This window comes from Cystoisospora suis (assembly GCF_002600585.1).
Source record: "Cystoisospora suis strain Wien I chromosome Unknown contig_308, whole genome shotgun sequence".
Lineage (NCBI taxonomy): Eukaryota > Apicomplexa > Conoidasida > Eucoccidiorida > Sarcocystidae > Cystoisospora > Cystoisospora suis.
The window spans coordinates 61,924-80,629 of record NW_027153109.1 but is presented as its reverse complement, the minus strand read 5'-3'; positions in this window follow the sequence as shown (position 1 = coordinate 80,629).

Here is an 18,706-nt window from a genome sequence, read left to right as displayed (position 1 = left end):
TGCTTTTCCTGTGTATCTCCAGGCAGTATGTCATGACGCGACAGCAGCAAGCCTAGTCACGGCAAAACTTGCTTGTCTGCCGTTTAATGTCCTCGTACACGGCTAGGAAAACCAGGGTGCGTCGGAGTACTCAAACCTCAATGTAGTTGGTGAGCGCATTCTTCTGGGCTATGACGCGACCTCGCAGCAGCTGGAGTACAGCCGCCTAGCGGTCTCGGGCCAGGCAGTTTCGCGACGCACTCCCGATTACTGAAGGAAAGTTGCGTCGGATTTCCGAGACGGCCTCAGGAGACGATCAGCCCCGCTTTGCAAAGGAGGGCTCCTGGGACGGCGGGATCTTTTCACGCTCAAAACAGGCTGTGAGTTTCCGCAGTGCGGCAGCGCCACCGTTGCCATTCTGGCCTCGGCGTCTGCTATCTGCCGGTGAGCGCCCTGGTTGCGCCCGATAACACGCCTGCTTTGCCTGGATCGCGGCACTCGCACTTCCTTGCTTTTCAGGAAGTGAGTCCTGCTCTTCTCGGCTCTGAGATCGGTCAGCACGACGCTTTGCTCTGCTCGCTGTGTCAGCTCGGGAGCCGTGGAATTGTAGGGAGGCGCTAGCCACGCACTGCAGAAGGTTTCTGCGTGTACGGATACTCTGCTAAATTACTCCGTTCTGTATTGGTCGCTCTGAGTTGTACCACGACGCTATGAGGGCCAGTGCCGGGAGCATGAACGTGACAGCAATCCTTCAATCTGCTGGTAGTGGGTAAGATTGCCTATCTGGAAGAGAGCTTGATCGGGTTTTCTGCAATAGTAAGGGCTTTTCACGCACTACCAGCGACCGCCGAAGCTCAACCTTCCTCGGCCTTCACGCGCGTAGCTGGTAAGCATTCTCGCTGTAGCTACCCTGTCTCGCTGATAAGGAACCTCTCAAAGCAGAGCTTTCATAGTTCATCGCTCGATTGTGTCCCCGCCTCATAAAAGGGTGTAAGGACTCCGATGGTTTGTAGCCACTGGACCTGACATGGCTGGTGAGCGCCCACGGGGCACTGTAAACGCTCGTACCTGAGCTGGACTGCGCGTGCCCGGGACGATGTTTTGCGCACTGGGGCGGTATGGCGTCGCGAACTCGTCTGGGAGGAGCCCAGATACCTAAGTCAACCAATCGTCGCTCCGGAGGGAAGTGTCTTGTTTCATGACTCTCAAGCTGCTGAACTTGTTTCATTTTTGTCTGAAGAGAGTAAGACCTGTAAAGACAGACCGACAGTCGGAAGCGCGTACGGATGCCCTCTTGCTGTAGAGTTGACTGCTGAACTTCTTTCATTTGTCTTCATTTCTCAGTGCGTAAGCGGTCGTGGCAGGTTATTCAGAGTTTGGGGGCCTGGGTACCGCTGGGGTCTACATTGACAGCACTGAAGCAAATGTGTTTTGCAGGGGTTTTGATATGAATTGTTAGTGCGCGCGAACCCTTCAACGACATTCTCCAGGCGGTAAGCCCCATGTCCTTAAAGACGGTTCTGCACATCCTCGAAGAGATTACATTGTGCCGCACTCTGCCCAGAGAGCCGCGCTTTCCACGGAAAACGGATGCAGAGAGTGAGTACCGGACCTTCCGGTTGTTTGCACGGGCAGAGGCTTTCGACCTTAACTGCAGAGGAGCGCAGCACTCAAGCATCGTGTTTAGATGCTGTGATGGAACGTGATGATGCCGGCGACTTTGGAGTACTGCGAGAGACGCTACCGACTAGTTCGATCCCATCCTGATTTTCATTTCCGGATGCCCTGACTGGAGTGACGCTTGGTCTCAGCTTGTAAGCAACGGACTCGACAGCACTTCAGCTGAATACACAACAACTGGCTATAGCAACATGCAGTTCGAGGACTCCGTGCACTCTGTCTTGCCATGTTCACGCAGTCGGTAAGACAATCGCTCGTCCAACCAAGTGCAGTGCAGTCTCGCCATAGCTGTCATCCCATCCAACGGGGGTGCGAACAAAATGCAGTTGGCAAAGTGCTTTTTCTGTGAGATAGATCCAGCAAACGCTCGGTGCCAGGTGCTCTCTTTGTTACCTGTGTGGGCACTGCTTGGCTATAAGCTTTGATATTTCCCAGGCCAGCGCTGAACACGACTGCAGTAACTCCGTATTTTGATACAATAATCTTTTCACTGTGCTCGGTACCCACTGCAGTCCGACACGGTCAGCCGATTTTCTAACTGCCTAGGGAATCTCCAGAGACCATTTCACATAGTCGTCAGAAGCATAACTGTTTTGAAGAGAGTCGTGGCCGGTCTAGCCGCTGTACTTCACTTCCGCGATCATAGGGGCAAGAGTGTTGAGATTGAGAGGCGCGGCCGCTATTGTGAAGCAGCGCGTTAGAAGGGAGCCCCATCTGTATGGCCGGGCAGGGAGCAGAGGGACTGAACTCCTCAGCTGGTGGTGATGTATCTGTAGCGCCCGGCAAGCAAGGAGAGAATTGGGGCGGCCGTTGGTGGAAGTAACTCACATATTGAGAATAACCTGCATCGCTTAGGTGGTAAGTGGTGATTGTCCGGCTGCGTCCTAGCGTATTTTTTGGCTTTGAAAACCGTGTTAAGCCATTGCAGTTGTTGATGGGCCTTCTCGAGAGCTTGACACGATAGTGGAGCTGTTTTGGGGAGACGCGTGGTCGGCGTTGGAGTGTCCAGGGGAGAGGCACTGACCTGGAGTTTTTCAGAAAGCAGCGAGTACACTGTGGCTACTTGACAGGTGGTGAGGTCACGTTGCGCTTAAAACTGGTGGTGCGGTCTGAGAGTAGGATTTTCCGGGAGGGTCCTAGCAAGAACGACCGGTGTAAATAAAGAAGGCAGCCACCCAGTTGAGGCGTAACACAGGAGTGCAGCTTAGGTATCCACACCGACTTGCGACAGCGGAGGAAGACTTGCTCCGAGTTCTATCCGCTTCCTTGCTTTTTCAGTTTCCGCCCGTGAGTCCACAGGCTACGGTACAGAGTGCGTCATGGCGACGGCAATCACTTCGGCGGTATATTTGAAGCACTTAGACCAGCAGCCGATGAATGTGAATCGTGCCCTTTAGCAGATGCCGAGATGGTCCGCCAAGAATCTCCTCAGCTGTGGGGACAGCTGAGAAGAGTCCACTGCGGTGGGCCACAGCAGCCACCCCAGACCATCTCAAGGGTTGGTAGGCGAAAGGTTCTTACCTGGAGCATCTTCGCGGCCCCTGTGTTCAGTCGGTAAGAATTCTGCGGTCAGCCTGCCCTCCGGGAAGACTTGGCTACCGGTCACAGAGGAGTTAGCGGCTTCTCGGTCTGACTGCGGGACTTGTGTGCTTGCTCCAGCCGTTCTTGCACGAGAGATGTAGTGACGTGCAAATGGCGCCATCTCGGTTTCAAAGGGGGGTTCGACGCACACGAGCTGGTATTTGTGTGTACTCCGGCGTTCGGGACTGTGCCTTGGTCAGCCTGTAAGCGGGTGCAAGCAGTTACGCATAGTCCGGGCACTGACGGACGCGGCTCGTGCGTCGCCACAAGCCACCCAACCGTAATTTTCAGTAACGTCCAGTGAATGCCTTCAGCGCCAGGTTTTTTTGTAGGTGGGATGCATTTGCGACGCCCCCGTGCCTCCATCCGAGACAGCATTTTCTGTGAAATTTAGCTACGCGAATGTGTCGAAGGGCCCTGCAGGAGGGCCTAGGCGAGAGAGCACCAAGGAGACGCTGACCCCCTGTCGCCCTTGAAGGAAGTAAGGACTGCACAACGTCGTGTTCTTTGAAGTGACAGGGTAGCACTTAGCTGAGGCGAATCTCTTCGCGCCCCGTGGTGCTCTCGCCTTCAGTGATGTCCGGGACCGACGTAACGCGCACAGCAGCTGGTTTTCGTCAGACGTTCTCGCTTTACGCGTGAAACACTTGTGAGCGACACCGAGTGATACCGTGTTCATGTACCCACTTTGAATCGTAGCTCGTGAGTGCCTAGTGGTCCGCTTCATCAATTAGTCGTCGAGAGGGCGTTGCTCGCCGATGCCAGCCACTCCACGCGTGCCTCACGCCCGCGCCTGCTAAAGTGGTGGGACTTTTCACCAGGCCGTACGTTCGACAGGACTGATACTCGCGCAGAAGTGTTCGCTGGTGGTTTGCCTTTATCCGCAGCTATACACTGAGTGCTAGTGGTGACGATGTGTTCATCGTGGTGCTGAACAGGGAAGTCGGCTCTTGTGTCAGTACGTGAGCCGTCTCGCCACCGAGCGCCGAATGTGTTAGACCGGTTTTTCCTAGGGCATGCCGTACCGGTTCGCCTGAGCCCGGCGGCGAAACGTGATGGGGGTCCTCGGCACCAAGGGTGGTTGGTAATAGGTTTCTCAGTTGTTTGCTACGACTGATGAAACGCATACCACCTCCAAGTGTTGGGGATCAGACCCCAGGTCTGACCGATGTGTCCACAGTTGATGCAACCTACCCGTGATTCTTGAAGCACGGGACCGCTCTTGTCATCGCGCGGAAAGAAATTTTTACTTCTGGAAGCACAATTCTAGGACTTCAGAGCGTCCGTTTAACGTGCTACAGGAGGTCGTGAGTCTTTATTTCCATCTGTCTTGATGTGGGTGAGCTGCTTGGCAATGATTGCCTGGTTCCTACTCAACAGCAGAAGATCGAATGGTATCGCGGTTGACGTTTCGGTGCATCCTGATGAAGACGGGCACTGAGTGCACGCCTCTCTTGTCAGTCACGAGGTGTCTTAGACTCCACGTCAACCAACCAGCCGCAGCAGTAGCAGAAAACTGACATCCTGACCACAAGCACGAAGCGTAACGCGTGGCTGTGTCGTGAGAAAAGCGAAAGTGACTGCTCAGGGCTGTGTAGCCTTTCCTGGACGCCGCGGGGTGTGACCTTCATACATTCGCGGTCGCCTGTCCTGCTCACTCCGGCTTGCACGATGTACTTGACGACTGTTTGCAGAAGGTGAGTGCGCAAGTCACTGTGGAGGCTAGCATCCCCGGGTACTCCACTTGTGGGATCACGTACTCAGTCCTTGGATGAATGAAGTTTCTTCTGCCGTTGTTTCGCCTACCGGTTGCACTGGTCTTCAGAGAGTACGTCCGCTTCTTTTCATCCCGCGTGTTGGCACCACTAGTGGTTTTCTCGCGGTGTTTCTATGGCGAGAATCTGTTTCTTCTTTGAACTCTAAAAAGCTCGTACGTTTCAAGCGTTGCCCGTGTTCTCAGACAACGCCCCTCCGTGTTCACTGAAAAGGCGGCGGCTTCAACTAACAAGAAAGTTTGCTTGAGCGCTTTCACAGCCGGTACGTCGTCTGTTTGCCTTGGCACTAGCTTGTCCGCAGCGGCCCTGCGGCGCGTAGCGGCGCTCGGGCGCTCTTCTTCGGTCGCCGAAGCGTGCAGCAACAATGAACGAGTCAGCTTTTGTTTTGCCTGAGCCGTGCGTGACTCACCCGCAGATCGTAAGAGACAAAGCTACTACCCTTGACAAATCGAGGAGTGGCCTTGTCAGGGAACTCGGCGCCCTCAAGTGTCACAAGGGTGTTTGATGGTGAGCCGCGGTTGCCGGGTACGTTGAACGTTGCTGCTAAGTACGGAAGGTGCGACTCAAAGCTTTTCTCGGTGACGGCGCACGTGCCCTAAGGACTGCTGAGGCCTTGCGCGGGGATGTCTTCAGATGTCACTACGGATGTGGTTTTTATAGATGCGCTGATGTCCCAACCGTGTAGCTGGTAGGTTTTGTTTGACGTTTCACATTGTCGGCCAGGCGAGTTGCGGATCAGCCGAGCTTGACCAGACTCACTCAAACCTTTGTTCGTTTCCTTTGGTGGGGCGATTGGTGCAGGAAGCTGGCAAGCCGTGTTGTGAGGGAACGCTTCATCCATTGCTCAGTGTGCTCGCGCCGTCTCGGATACAGGTGGTAAGGCAACTCGGAGTTTTGCACCTACTGCGGTTCTTTTGTGTAGGCGTCGTGCCGTCCCTTACCACATTGCTCCTCGTGTAAGCCACGTTTCTCCAGAAGGTAAGGAACCAGTCGTGGAGCGAAGACATTCACTACTGAGTCAGCACGGGGCTCTGCGAAGTGACGTCAAAGAAGAGAAAATTCTGCGGTCTTGTTTACGTGGCTGCCCGGAATCTTTTGGTTAGAAACACCTTGCAGCTGCGGGTTGTGTTTTCTGCCTGTTTTTGCCCTCCCGCTCCGAGCGTTCTGCGGGCAGTTTAGAGACAAACGGTCTAAGCACCAGCAGGGCCGGTTTCTGGGTGACGATTCGTTTTAGAGTGTAAGCCGGGAACAGATACTTTGTCATGGCTTGACGGCTGCATAGTTAAGGAGCCCAGGGAGGCTAGGTGTCTTCTCGCCCGTGAACAAGAACTACGTTGGAAGCGCTTTCACCTGAGATCGTTTCATAAACAACCCAATCCAGCTGGTAAGGCGCCCCTTCGCATTTCCCGCTTGTGGTCCCTCCAAGTTTTGGTGTTCGAAGAGTCACGCCCGTGTGCGTGATGCATCTTCGCAACCAATAAAGCTTCTGTGGCGCCCTCTGGCTCATACGAATTTCTGCAGAACGTACGCGTCACTGAATGCTCTGCGGCTGCTCCATCAGCAGGTGGTGGCTGATACCGAGGCTTTGCGGAACAGGTGAATCTCATGAGTTTGTTGCATGCTGTCGGTCACAGAAGGTAAGTTGGCACATACTGAGGATGATCCCTGTTGCCAGATTGGGGACCGCGACTTCGCGAGTTGATCGCGAGCTGTCGCGGGTCTGTCGCGCGCACAAAACACAGGCTGGACTCACTCATCTTGTTCTTCAGTTTTTTTCGGTTGTTCTGGGCAGTAACTCTATTCCAGTGCCTTCTTGAGCGCGTCCCAACTGCTGGCATCAAAATAAGCTGGTATGTTGAGTGTCACCAAAGTTGTTTTGAACAAGTTGCCGGCCGTTCTTGCTTTACTAGTGCCCTCAATGGTGAGAAGGAGGGGAGATCCACTGTGTAACTGGGTAACCGGATCCTGTGGGCAGGTGGTAAGGATGCCGGTGTGTAGCGACGGAGATAGTGGATAGGATCTGACGCTTCAAAAAACCGAAGTGCCGCACGGCCTTCTCCGAAGAGCACCCGGGTGCGTTGGCGCACGATGGTAGAAGAATCGCATGTATTTTCCTTGGATCGTTCGAGCTTGGTATGCTTGGCCAGGAAGCTGCTGCCTGCCGTATCACGACTTCACGCCGGTAGGTGTTCCTTGTTCGGTGGATCGAAGGCACCCCGGCGGTTGTCCAAAGGAATACCGCTATTATGCTGTGAACGCAACTGTCTCCTAGAACGTAAGGGCAAAGAGGATTGCGCCGACGTCGGATGACGACACCTGATGGGTCACTGGGGCTGTATGGTACAAGTACGATCTGCCCGTGCTGAAACAAAACTTCCGCCGCAGGCGGTAAGGACAGTGCACAGGGTCTGCCCAACGTGGGCTTATAGAGCCAGAGTATCAATGAGATCAACGGGATTGTCACTTGGAAAAGGCCTCCCACAGGTGCTATATATCCCGTGCAGTACGGTGGGGTCCGTGCCAGGTACCCAAGAAGTTAGAGAGAGAGAAAAAAAATTGCACACGAGCACCTATCTTGCCGTTCTCGAGTCCTCCTGCAAGCCTGGTTCGAGACTCGTCTCTTCGACTGGGACTGGGCAAGGCTTTGTCATGCCTCACTACCGACTCACCTTGTCCCGAGAGTTGGTACGGGGTAAGACTGCGTCTGCGTTTTGTCTCAGAAAGTATGTCCACCTGGCACTCGTGTTGACTCCGTCACGCTAGACGTGCGTGTGCAAGCGCCTGGCCCCCCAGTGAGAGCGAGGGCAATGTCTTCGAGCATAGCCCCTTTTCGTCGCGCGCTTTTCTTAGGAATGTTCAGAGTATAGAGATTGCTTTTTCTTCTCCGGTGAAGCTCTAGGAGTTCCTTACCGGCTTTGAAGGAGTTATGACTGCTCTTTGGCTTATACGGAGGACCGCACGCCGTCATGCCAGTGCCTCGACGAGCAGTAACACAGTAGCTGGTGGTGAAGGTGAACCGCGGTTGGACAAAACCAGCTGCCTCTCGGCAGTGGTGCCTATGTTCGCTTGGACAGCAATCCCAGGGTGGGTTCCGCCTGAATAAAAGCTCCTCAGTACAGCTCTGACTTTCTCTACAGTCAAAGCTCCCTGCAGCTGGTGCTAGCGCTTGCTTTTTCACCAGGCTGGGAGCCGGACATCGTTTACACCAGCAGCTGCAAGAAGGACGGGGAACCTGAGCTTGCTTCCCGTGCACTGCATTCAGTTTCTGTACCAAGGAGACCCTGGATGGGTCTCACACTCAGTGCACATTTCAAACCTCGTGTGTGGTTTGAGCTGCCGGCTCCTCCCGCTTGTGTTCATGTATCTTCTTCTTTCCCAACGGCGACCGTCGTCGCCTGACGCGCGGATCCCCGTAGTGCCCGGCTGCTGTCCCTAGGCCAGGCAAGAAGTCAATCTAAACAAAGGACGTTTTCCTATTGTTGCAGGTGCTCGACGACGGAGTAAGCGCGGATCTCGTCTCACCTTCCGCCATTTCCACGTCCTAGGGACATCGTAGCCGGCCATTAATTCACATGCGAGTGCTCTAAAATCGCCTGGGCGGAAGCGCGAATTCTAAAGGAGCCTGCAGAGGCGAACGGGCAGCGGTGCGAGTTGTTTATTGTCTTTTACTACTGCCACAGGGCAGTGAACGCCGTGGTACCACATGTGATGAGATGCCCGATAGTTCCACCGTGCGGGCTACAGAGAGATACTCAATCCGAGACATTCCCTTGCAGTGCTGTAAGGACTGTCGCCACGTTACCGTCTGACAAGACGGATTTGATGGCAAGCAGAAACATCACTGGAAATGATACCCAGTCACACGGGTGGACTCTCTCATGCGGATACCGCCTGGTGCGTTTCTCATTATGGGTGACGGCCTGCAGTACTTGTAAAGACTCAAGCACAAACTCCTCCCCGACCCCGCAGCTTTCACAAAGACAGCTTTCGAATGACAGAGAGACCGCAGCACGCGTCGTTACCCTCAACGGAACAGAAGCTCGTAAGCTGGCGGTGTAGCTACTGCGTTTTGTTCAGACGTGATCATAGGAGGTTGGTCTTTTGTTGTGGGAGAGCCCTTATGTTTGTCACTCAGCGCAATTCAAATGGACGCTGTGGTACCTAGTATGAGATGTAAACAACAGCTTCTGTTCACTTCTGGAACCCCCTTTAACCCTTGCATTTCCGCGGTAATTAGAGCGTGAGTCGCACCACAAACTGGAAACGGCGAAGCCGTGGCGTAGTGACCGAGGGAGTCGCAGTGTTCACTTGCAGCACAAAGTGGACAGAAGCAGGGGACCGGCTGGCTGCACCGCCGGTGCTGCTTGGTGAGTGTTGTTATTGAGTCAGAACCGACTTGAGTGCATGCAGACGCTCGCCTTCTGTGTGAAGCGAAAGAAACCCGTAGTCGGTCCCGCGGGGATTCCAGGCATTTGAGGTCGGCTTCATCTAACAGGCTCGCGGAAACCAGCCTGAATCTGTGCAAACGGACAACAGTTGGTAAGCTTCGAGGCTCTGCAAAAACGTTGGCAGGTGTCAAAAGAGAACACGCGGTTCGTGGTGCTACAGAGGCTGATATCACTCAGCACGAGGCAGGCTGAACATCTCCCTCCTTGATCCAGCTGGTACGGCCCCTGTGACGCCACGAGGTAACCGCTGTTTGGTTACCTATAGTAGCTAAGCACTCTGCACATCCGCTCCTGGCAATAAGAGACCGCGGGAGAGTTCGGCTGGATTGTATTAAACCCGTGCTTACAGTGGTGCCTGCCGAGCAGCAGCGGATTTTGTCATCATTGCCGAGAAGTGACGGCTTGACGCACCACTAGAGACGACAGGATGTAGCACTGCCCATGGAATGTTCTGCGCAGTGGGCTTTGCTGATTCGTCCCTCGTACCTTGTGAACGCTGGCCCCTCACGTTCCTCAGCCAGTAAGCCGTCAGGAGGCTCCCCGATCTAGAGGCGAATCAACGAAGGACTTCGACTATGTGGTCGCCGGCGTTCCCGTTTACTGAGAAAGCGGAGGTGACGGGCCCGCTGGGTAAGTAAGGTAACTCGGAAAAGAAACTGCATTGTGCGGCGGTGCCAGGAGTCGTTGTCGCTGTCTCCAGTATGTAAGCTGTAAAGCTAAGGTCATGCACTGAATATGTTCTCGCAGTTCGTCGTAGTGTGTGCACCATCGGACACATCCTGCCGTGTTCCGAAGAATTCGTAGCCTTCCGCCGTAGAGCCTTTGCCCCCGTTAACTGCAGCCTTCCCCTGAACGAATTATGACCGCCGGGGAGTATTCTTTTCTGCAGTGTAGCGCTGTGCATCTCCGCCAAGTATCTGTTTGACAGGAAGTAAGCGGTCATCTGCACATTAGTGAAGGTTCAGAGAGTTGCACGGCCGAGGCCGAAGGACAGTACGGGCGGTCGACTAAATCACCTCAGGACCGAGGCTGAGTTACGTGCTCTTCCTTTCGAGACGTGTGTCACATGGCGCCTTGTTGCTATATTCCAGTATCTGGTGCACCAGTTTCATGTGTTGAGCGCGGCGTCCAGTGAGTTGTTGTTCGGAGCTGAAGGTGGTCAGAGCACGTACAATGTGAAATTTGCTGCACAGAAGGTATGTCAGAACCGTGGGTAAGGGCTTTATCGGAACAGCTGCTACAGAGAACCTGGCGCTACCCCACATGTCGGGTCGGGGCGTTCTCTGCGTTGGTGACGGCACAAGAACTGAGGGCGTGCCGACATGCTTGTGTGGTTGACAGTGCGCAGCACGCCCAGAAACCTTTTTTGATGCGTCAGGACGTACGTCCCGCCTGGACAGAGTTGCTCCAACACTTTGGTCGCACTGCGAAGAGGTACGCAGCGAAGCCCATCATAGACAGAAAGTCGCTGGTCCAGACTCCCGAAAAATAGGCGCGCAAAAACGTGCCTGCCAATCAATCCATCTCCGCAGGCCGTAAGAACTAGCTGACAGTCGCGACGTGCCTTCTATTGTTTCCCGATGCGTGATCCTGATGGAGTGGCTTCGGGCCTGAACTTCGCCCGTGCGCAGGGGCAGGCCCAGACCGGAGACCGTCGGTTGACGCACGTCGCACCGCTTGTAACAACCTCCCCTCTCCCCACACTGGTGTTCATTTGAATGTAGTGGTTTTCAGTAACCATTCCCACCCACCTCTCTCAAATCGATAGAGGTTCATTGCATTGGGCAGCGTTTTAAGCGCTTCGTGGTCAGAGTTCGCGGTGGCGAACTTGCATTCAAGACATGGGCCACGGCGTAGGCGCACGCTAAATTGGAGACAAGGAGGGGCTTGCTGCTTTACTGGTTTTCAGGGTCTCCATTCCCCTTCCGGACAGTATCGCTCACACGCCGATGGTGTGCTTTCACTGTACAGTTCCGTAAAGACTCATCTGCGTTCCGGGCACCCTCGGCGCGTGAGCTAGTGCTCGCGCAGCGCCCTGAATGATTTGTGTGTGTCGTCTTGTTGGTCGCTACCCAGTGCCGGCGACGTCTAGGCGCCTGCCGCAACTGTTTTGCCAAGATATGACCTTATATTCCTGATATCGCCGCTGTACTTGGGTTACACGCGCTCCTGTTTGAGCGACCGGGCCTGTCGCCCTCGACGGCGAGAGGCGCTTGTTAACCGCTGACGTCAGGGCGCCAATTGCAAGCCAGGAGACTAGAGGAGACGCGGCGTGGCCTGAATCCGAAGGAGCAGGGCTGTAAATGCAACTGCATTTGCAGAACGTAAGCACCGACAGGGGAAGACGCTCCCAGTGGTCAGGCAATAGTGGAGACTGTCGGCAGGAAACTGTCGTTCATTCGCCCTCACACTCGCGGTTCGATTGTCTCGCCTACTTCGTATCTCAGTAACGCGAACCGCGGTTGTCTGGGCGAGTGCTTCCTGACGAGTGAGACGAGACCTGTGACGAAACTGTCGGAGAGCACGGTGCTGTTAGGCTTGGCTCAGTTCATGCGGCAGCGGTGTTCGCTGGTATGTCAGCGTAAAGTTCTTGTCGCTCAACTCCCTGTTGGTGTCCTCTCACGGCTGCTCGTATTCCCTCACCAAATCGGGAGCCCTCGTTTCAGGGAGTAAGTAGTGGGCGCTGTCGTTTCTTCCAGGCCTACGTGCTCCATGCCGGCAGCGATCCGCTATTCTTGAGGCGCGTGGCAATTCTCAAGACCACACGAAGACGGCGACGTGTTTCTCTTTCACGTGATTGACACCAGCTGGCTCTATGAGAGAATGGTGCTCTGGAAGTGGCCCAGGCCGCTGAGGCCGAAGGAGACAATTGATTTACTGCGTCGGGCTGCTTCTCTGTAGTCATTTGGCTTATCTTGAAGTCGGCGTCCGCTGCTGTCCATAGAGTATGTCCACGTCACAGACGCGAGACCTTTCTAGTAGCCGGGGTACTGCGAGTCGGAAACAGCGATTACTATGGTTCGTCGAAATCTCATGGGTACGAACTATCACCCGACGCTCTTGGGAAAGGGAGTGGGAACTGCGCAAACAACGGGACGATTGTCAGGTTGTACGTCTCTCAGAAAATACTATACAGCATAGAGCTGTATACTTCCAGGCTGAGAACAGGTAGCCAGTAGTCCATCCTGGATGGTGCCAGAGAAAAGTGATCTGGCGCATGTCAAGCCCGCCTTAGTGACAAAGAATCACACACGCAAGTAAAAATCAGCTCAGGCTTTTCGAGCTTTTTTTTACGAAAGGGGGGATTTCGGTCCAGGTACCGCCACCGTGGGCGCAGGCCGGAATTTGGTGGTCGCTGCCGACGAGCCTCTGTCTTCTTTTGAAATCACACTCTGAATACCTTTGTCACTGAGCAACACCGTCGCTCCCGGAACATCACAGGTGGTGAGCAGTAGTGACAGCGCGCTGCGAGAGGCAACCGCAGGAGCTAGGCAGGTCTCATCTTTCTTAGCCGATTACAACTTCGGTACCGAGGTGAACTGCTTAGTTCCTGAGTGTCTGACAAATAGTTGATGCGCTACCGGCCGCCGCCCTCTTATGTCCGATCCTCGTCTCTGCGAAGAACACGTCTCCAAGAGGCGCAGTTCCTTCTTGTACGCGCGGCACGTAATGCTTTTCTGACCACTGCAGAGGCATTTTCTTTTGACAGACCACGTGCGCCATGTGTCTTCCGACAACTTAGGGAGCGTTCCTCTCGACTGCACTTGTGGACGCCCCGGCATTGCTCTCTCCCGGCACGCACAACAACGGTGCTCAATTCCCTTGAGCACCGCGCAGGAACATCGTTTGTTTTCTGTGCGCTGTGTAAGCCGTCTGGGCAGCGAGCAAGCAGGCGCAGAAAATAAAGTAGTAGCGTCGACACGGTCTTACGCTCATCCCAATCAGAAGCCGGTATGCTCTTGAGAAAGTGACACTCCAGCGCGTTTCGCCTCGAATCGGCATAACCTCGAGAACAGGACGGATTGTTAGAATTGTTGTTAACAGGCTGACCCAAGGATGTATACAAAAGCCTGTGCACTCTCACGTCGTTGTGAAACAGCCGGTAGGTCGGAGACGCATGTTGTCGCCCAGAGCTGGCAATCCCCGACCCTCCGAGAAGCTAAGGCGAACCCGGTTGTTGCCCGTCATTGGCTTGCTTTTGAACTTATAGTTCAAATGCACCTTGCTACGAACGCGTCGAGAATCTTTGTAGTACCCAACGCTCCAGAAATGCGTGTCTGTCAATGCGACCTCCGGGTACACAGCCGGTAAGTGGGAGAAGAGCCTGGCTGGTTTACCAGTTTGGTTCGACAGACGTCTCTTCGCAGTATCCTGGCGCCGACACCGAGCTGGAGGGAGTGGTTCAGAGACAATACAGCCAAGTACCTTCAACTTCGTGCACACACTGAATCTTTCGTCTTTCCGTGGTGCTTCTGACCCTAAGTGTGGGATCCACCACCGGCCGAACTTTATAGCCTTTGCAGAGGTACCTTGAATGTGTTGGTAATCGCGGCCTACCCCAAGATCGTAAGACCAAAACAGCAGTACTCGGTGCAAGACTGAAGTTTGACTGGGCAAACGTGTCCGACGCTGATCCCGTCATCAAGAGTGCCTGGTCAGATCTTTATCTTTCAGCGCGCCTGCAAGTGCAGGTACGCCACCTGGCGCAGCGACTGTTCACATCTCGTACCAGGCGTCACTAAGGCATGGCCGAAATCGTCGCTCCATTGTACGAGCTGTTCTCAGCCGGTACGTGTACAAAGCCAACTACTGAACAGCCGATCACCACTGCTAGATTAGTGGCCTCAACCGTCGCAGGCCATCCGTTTTTTCTGCTGGGCGTCTCGGACTAGCAGATTTGTTATGCTGGCGTATATACGCGCCACCGATATCGGCTGAGTTCCAGCGGGCAGGAAGGCCTAGTTGGTGATCGTAAAACTCGTGGACGCGGTGAGAGAAGCAACCACGTATTTTGTCCCCTTGCTGCCGGCGGCGTTCCTGAAAAGAGAGTAGGTTGTCCCGTCCTGGCCGGATCGCTAACCATCTCAGCTGAGCAACAAGCCCGCCTCTAAGAAAGCAGCTGGAAAGCGACCTGCCGATGCGGACGCAGCTCTGCCAAGCGGAGTCGTGGATAAGAGAACTGGCTCTGATCAGTGCACTGGTGTGTGCTCTCAGAAGGTAAGCACGTGGCAACAGTTGCACACACTGTGGACGGAGGCTCTGGACGGGACTGCAAGACGGGCTTAGAGCCTCAGGTGCGCGGTGCCATGCTGGTGGCACGGAGTTGGACAGACTCAGTTCGTCGAGCTGTGGCCTGCCGTGTCCTACAGGACGTGAGCCTTGGCCGCCTTACGGGGTGACAGCCAGAGATGTCCGCGATCTGGGATGGCCGAACGGCGATATTGGTCGATTCTTCTAGGCACGTGCACACTCAGGAGGCGTTCCCGGTGTATGCGTTTGCAGTCGCCCGCCTGGGCGCCGTTCCATAGGCTTCCGTCGTCTGGAGCCAGGCCTCCTGGCCAGTCTAAGGCAACTTGCAGCTTATGGCACTTCGAGGGGCAACCAATCTTCACGCCGTTGAACCCGGTGGGACGAACAAATGGTTGCTTTGGGCAGATGGTAGGTACTTAGAGTTGTCAGTCGGTGCCGCGGCTTGGTGCAACTGGCTCCGGCTGGACGTCAGGCGGGCAAGCACTACCTTCGGTCGTTCTCTATGGACTGCGTGGGCAAATCCCGTCATGTAGAATGCTCCGTCTACATTTTGACTTCGAATTCCAGGAGGTGAGAGACTGGGCGAAGCTGGTGAAGTCGTCGGGAGTATTTTGGCGTGGTGTCCAGCCGCAAGCTACAAACAAAGAAAGAGTTCACTGTCGCTTCCTTCTTAGGAGGTAAGCCGTGGGCCACTTGCCATGTGCTCGAGGCCTGGCAGCCTGGACCCGTAGCCGTGACTGAGCAAAGCAACGCAGCTTTCCAGGAGTCGCGCACAGTCTCTCTGATATCCTTTTTCTCCTAAGACGGCGAACCGATGGCTTGGCCTCTTTTCGGATTCAGGAGAGAACTCATGCCCTTGAGTAGCTGAGCCTGCCACGAAAATAGCCTGCAACGAAGACAAGATGCAGATCTTGAGGCTCGGGAGCCGTTCTGCGTGTTTTCTGTTACTGCAGCTGGTAAGTGGCCGTTTCTGGTGTATTCTAGCATGGCCGTCACCCAAGTCTCCGTCACCGCTGCAATCAAAGAGGCACACGCCACGGCGCTGGGCCGGGCAAATCGGAGGACTCAACGCACCGCTTTTCTGACATCTGTACAGCTCGTGAGTCCGACAGTGTCAAAGCAGTGTTCGGGTCACTGCAAGCGTTTTCAGCGAGGTGACATGCTTAGTCGGCGGTATCAAGCATTTGCTTGCGTTTCTCTTTCAAAGACGGTGAGTTGCGCAACCGGCTTCGACCGTTCCCGGGAGCGCCTATCGTCTACAGGCCTTGAGTGCATGGCATTGGACCCCTTTACATCAGGAAGGTCACAGTCATCAGGAGCCGCCGCTGACGGCAACAACAAATCAACCAAATGCAGCCCCGTTAGGCTCGTCGCGATGCTTGGTTACAGCTCGTAAGAGAGTCGCTGTTTGCTAGCGTCGAAATTCATAGCCATGTCTCGGGGCAATACTGGATGCGTAGCCGAAACCAGTGATAGTGTCGCAAGCTGGGCCGCAAGGTGCGGGGCACGCATGCGGGCTGCGTCACATGCGTGGCCGAATGTCTGTGAGTTCCATACATCAAATCTTTTTCGAGCGACGTCGTTTCCAAGATGAGGGGTGAACGGTGTGTGCAGATCGTAAGGAGGGGGTGTGGCGAACCTGTGGCAAGCATGGCTAGACATACGGGATGGCTCGGCATATTGGCATCACTCCTCAACTACTCAGTAAACATCGTCCTACCTGAAAATAGTATCCTTAGCAGCTACTGAGATGGCACAAGACGTGGTAGTTGGCGGTTCTGGTTTCTTTTGCTTCAGCGAGTAAGCCAGGCGCCGCTTCCAAGAAACGAAAAGCGATCCTCTTATGAGAGCAGCTCTCGGTTGTTTCTTCGAGTCGAGGTTGTCGGCTGCCCTTCCAGCTAACACGTAGTGCAAGCAGTTTTAGACTCGCAAGATTTACAGGATGGTAGTGGAGGCGGAGATGCGATGCCAGAGGCGCTTCGTTAACCGCTGTGAACTGTCTGTAGGCTGTAAGCGTCATGGGGTCCCCTACGTAAATGCAGTCAGTCACTCCTGTGCCGTCTGTCGGCATCCTGAGAAGCCCGTGACACGACTACTGCTGGACGCGGGCGACCGCTGGGGCTCTTCGTTCTTTGGACCAAGTACACCCGAAAATCAGGTGAACCTTCGGGGGTGGCATTTCAGCTCGTAAGTTCACACGGTAACGGTCGTGAGCATGTTCGCCCTTTGTAGCACTGTCACTGCGGGCGAGATGGCGCCTTTCCGGTGATATGCTTCTGAAACGAAATGTTGGTGGACACAACACTCCAGCCGTTGATTGCATTGCATTGGCTATCAGCATGTAAGGACCGGGCATTAGGCCTTCTTTCACTTTGCGACCACAGTAGTCTGGAGCGAAGGTGGAGAAGCGGTGTTCGCCGGCCCACTCGGGGTGACACTGGCGGGGTGGTGGCCTGTCGTTCGACTGTGCCTCATCTGCTCGTCTACACAAAACACCTGTCACGTCTACCCACACCAGACGGTATGACCAAGAGAGGCAGTGTGGAGCATGACGCGGTCTGTCGTCGGATAAAACCAATCTGGCAAGCTGCGAAGAAGATTGTGCTTCGGCAGAGCATTGCGGTAACACCACTGCTTCATCTGCCCACTCCAACCAGAAAGTATGTCTGGGCTGAGGCGGAAGGATTCCGAACGCTACGGTGTGTGTACTATAACTCAAACAAGGTAGAAACCGTTCTCTCGCGTACGGGCGTAAGATGCAACCTGCCCTTCTGGAAGCGCTGGACTGCGAAGCGCTAGCACGCCTGTTGTGAAACCAAAACCACGTTCTGACTTGGTGCTTTGTTTTTGCGCAGGTCGCATAAACTGCGGTACAACACATTTGAGAAGGAAGGCAAGACCCGAGCGTCAGGCTAACGGAGCCACATTTGCAAACGGCACACTGGGCTTGGAGTCACTGCTAGCAGAAACGAAAGAAAATTTGAGAACCAGCGGCCGGCAAATTGGTCTTTTCGCCTCATACGTGGACATTCGCTCGCGAGCCTTGTGCATGCGCGCCCCGCTATAGTTTGAAATGACCTTAGTTGTCTATGATCATCACTTGCACAGGTGACTTCCCTTTGTGACATAGCTCAGTGCCCATACATTCTTTATCCCCTTCCAGCATGACACAAACGTGTGGAGGCCGGCCGTCTGCATGGGGTGTTACGCCGTCGATCATCGCTTGTCAGGAGACTTTGGGTGGTGCCGGCCGAGGCAACTAACGGCGTTGATTCAACTGGATCGCTCACCGGCGGGCGTATGCGCTCAGAGGGCCGAACACTGTACAGTTTTCGCAGTTTTTTTCCATTGCGAGAACTCACTCTACAGGAAGTTACTCTAAACTGAGAAAGCGGCGCGTGTCGGAGAGTGAGGCGAAGAGTACTACTCCGGCCTCCGCTTGCGCGACGCGGCAGCACATAGATGTAAGCTCAGCTCTGTAGCTTCGTCGTATAGCAAGTTGTGTTTGCGTGCGGTCTCGGAGAACACTCAGCACTCGCCAGCAGACTGTCACAGCCGTGAAGTGCAAAGGCGATAGCTCAGTAGAAAAAAGACGCCACGACTGCGTGCGCTCCAGGATTCCAGGTCTGAGACAGTGAAGCTGGAACGACTGAAAACGGGTAGAAATTGACGTCACACTGGACAGATTCTGCCGTCCAAACGCCGACTGACCAGGGACCGTAAGAAGCTGGCCGCCTTGCAACCTCAATATAAGAAAGCACAGAAGCACGTGGCTTGACGCAGACGCTTCGCTGAGCGGTCCTTTCTAACCTCTTGGGCCGGAGCCGCGCCCCGGGAGCCCCTAATTTTAGCCGCGTTTGGGGTCTGAAAGATCCGTGAGGGCCCGTTATTCGGCTGTGTTGACACCTTGCAGTGGTCAGAGAAAGACGAAAATGTGCTAGCGATGAAACAACCCACGCGCTGGACCACGCGTCGACCCCATCTCGAAACTGT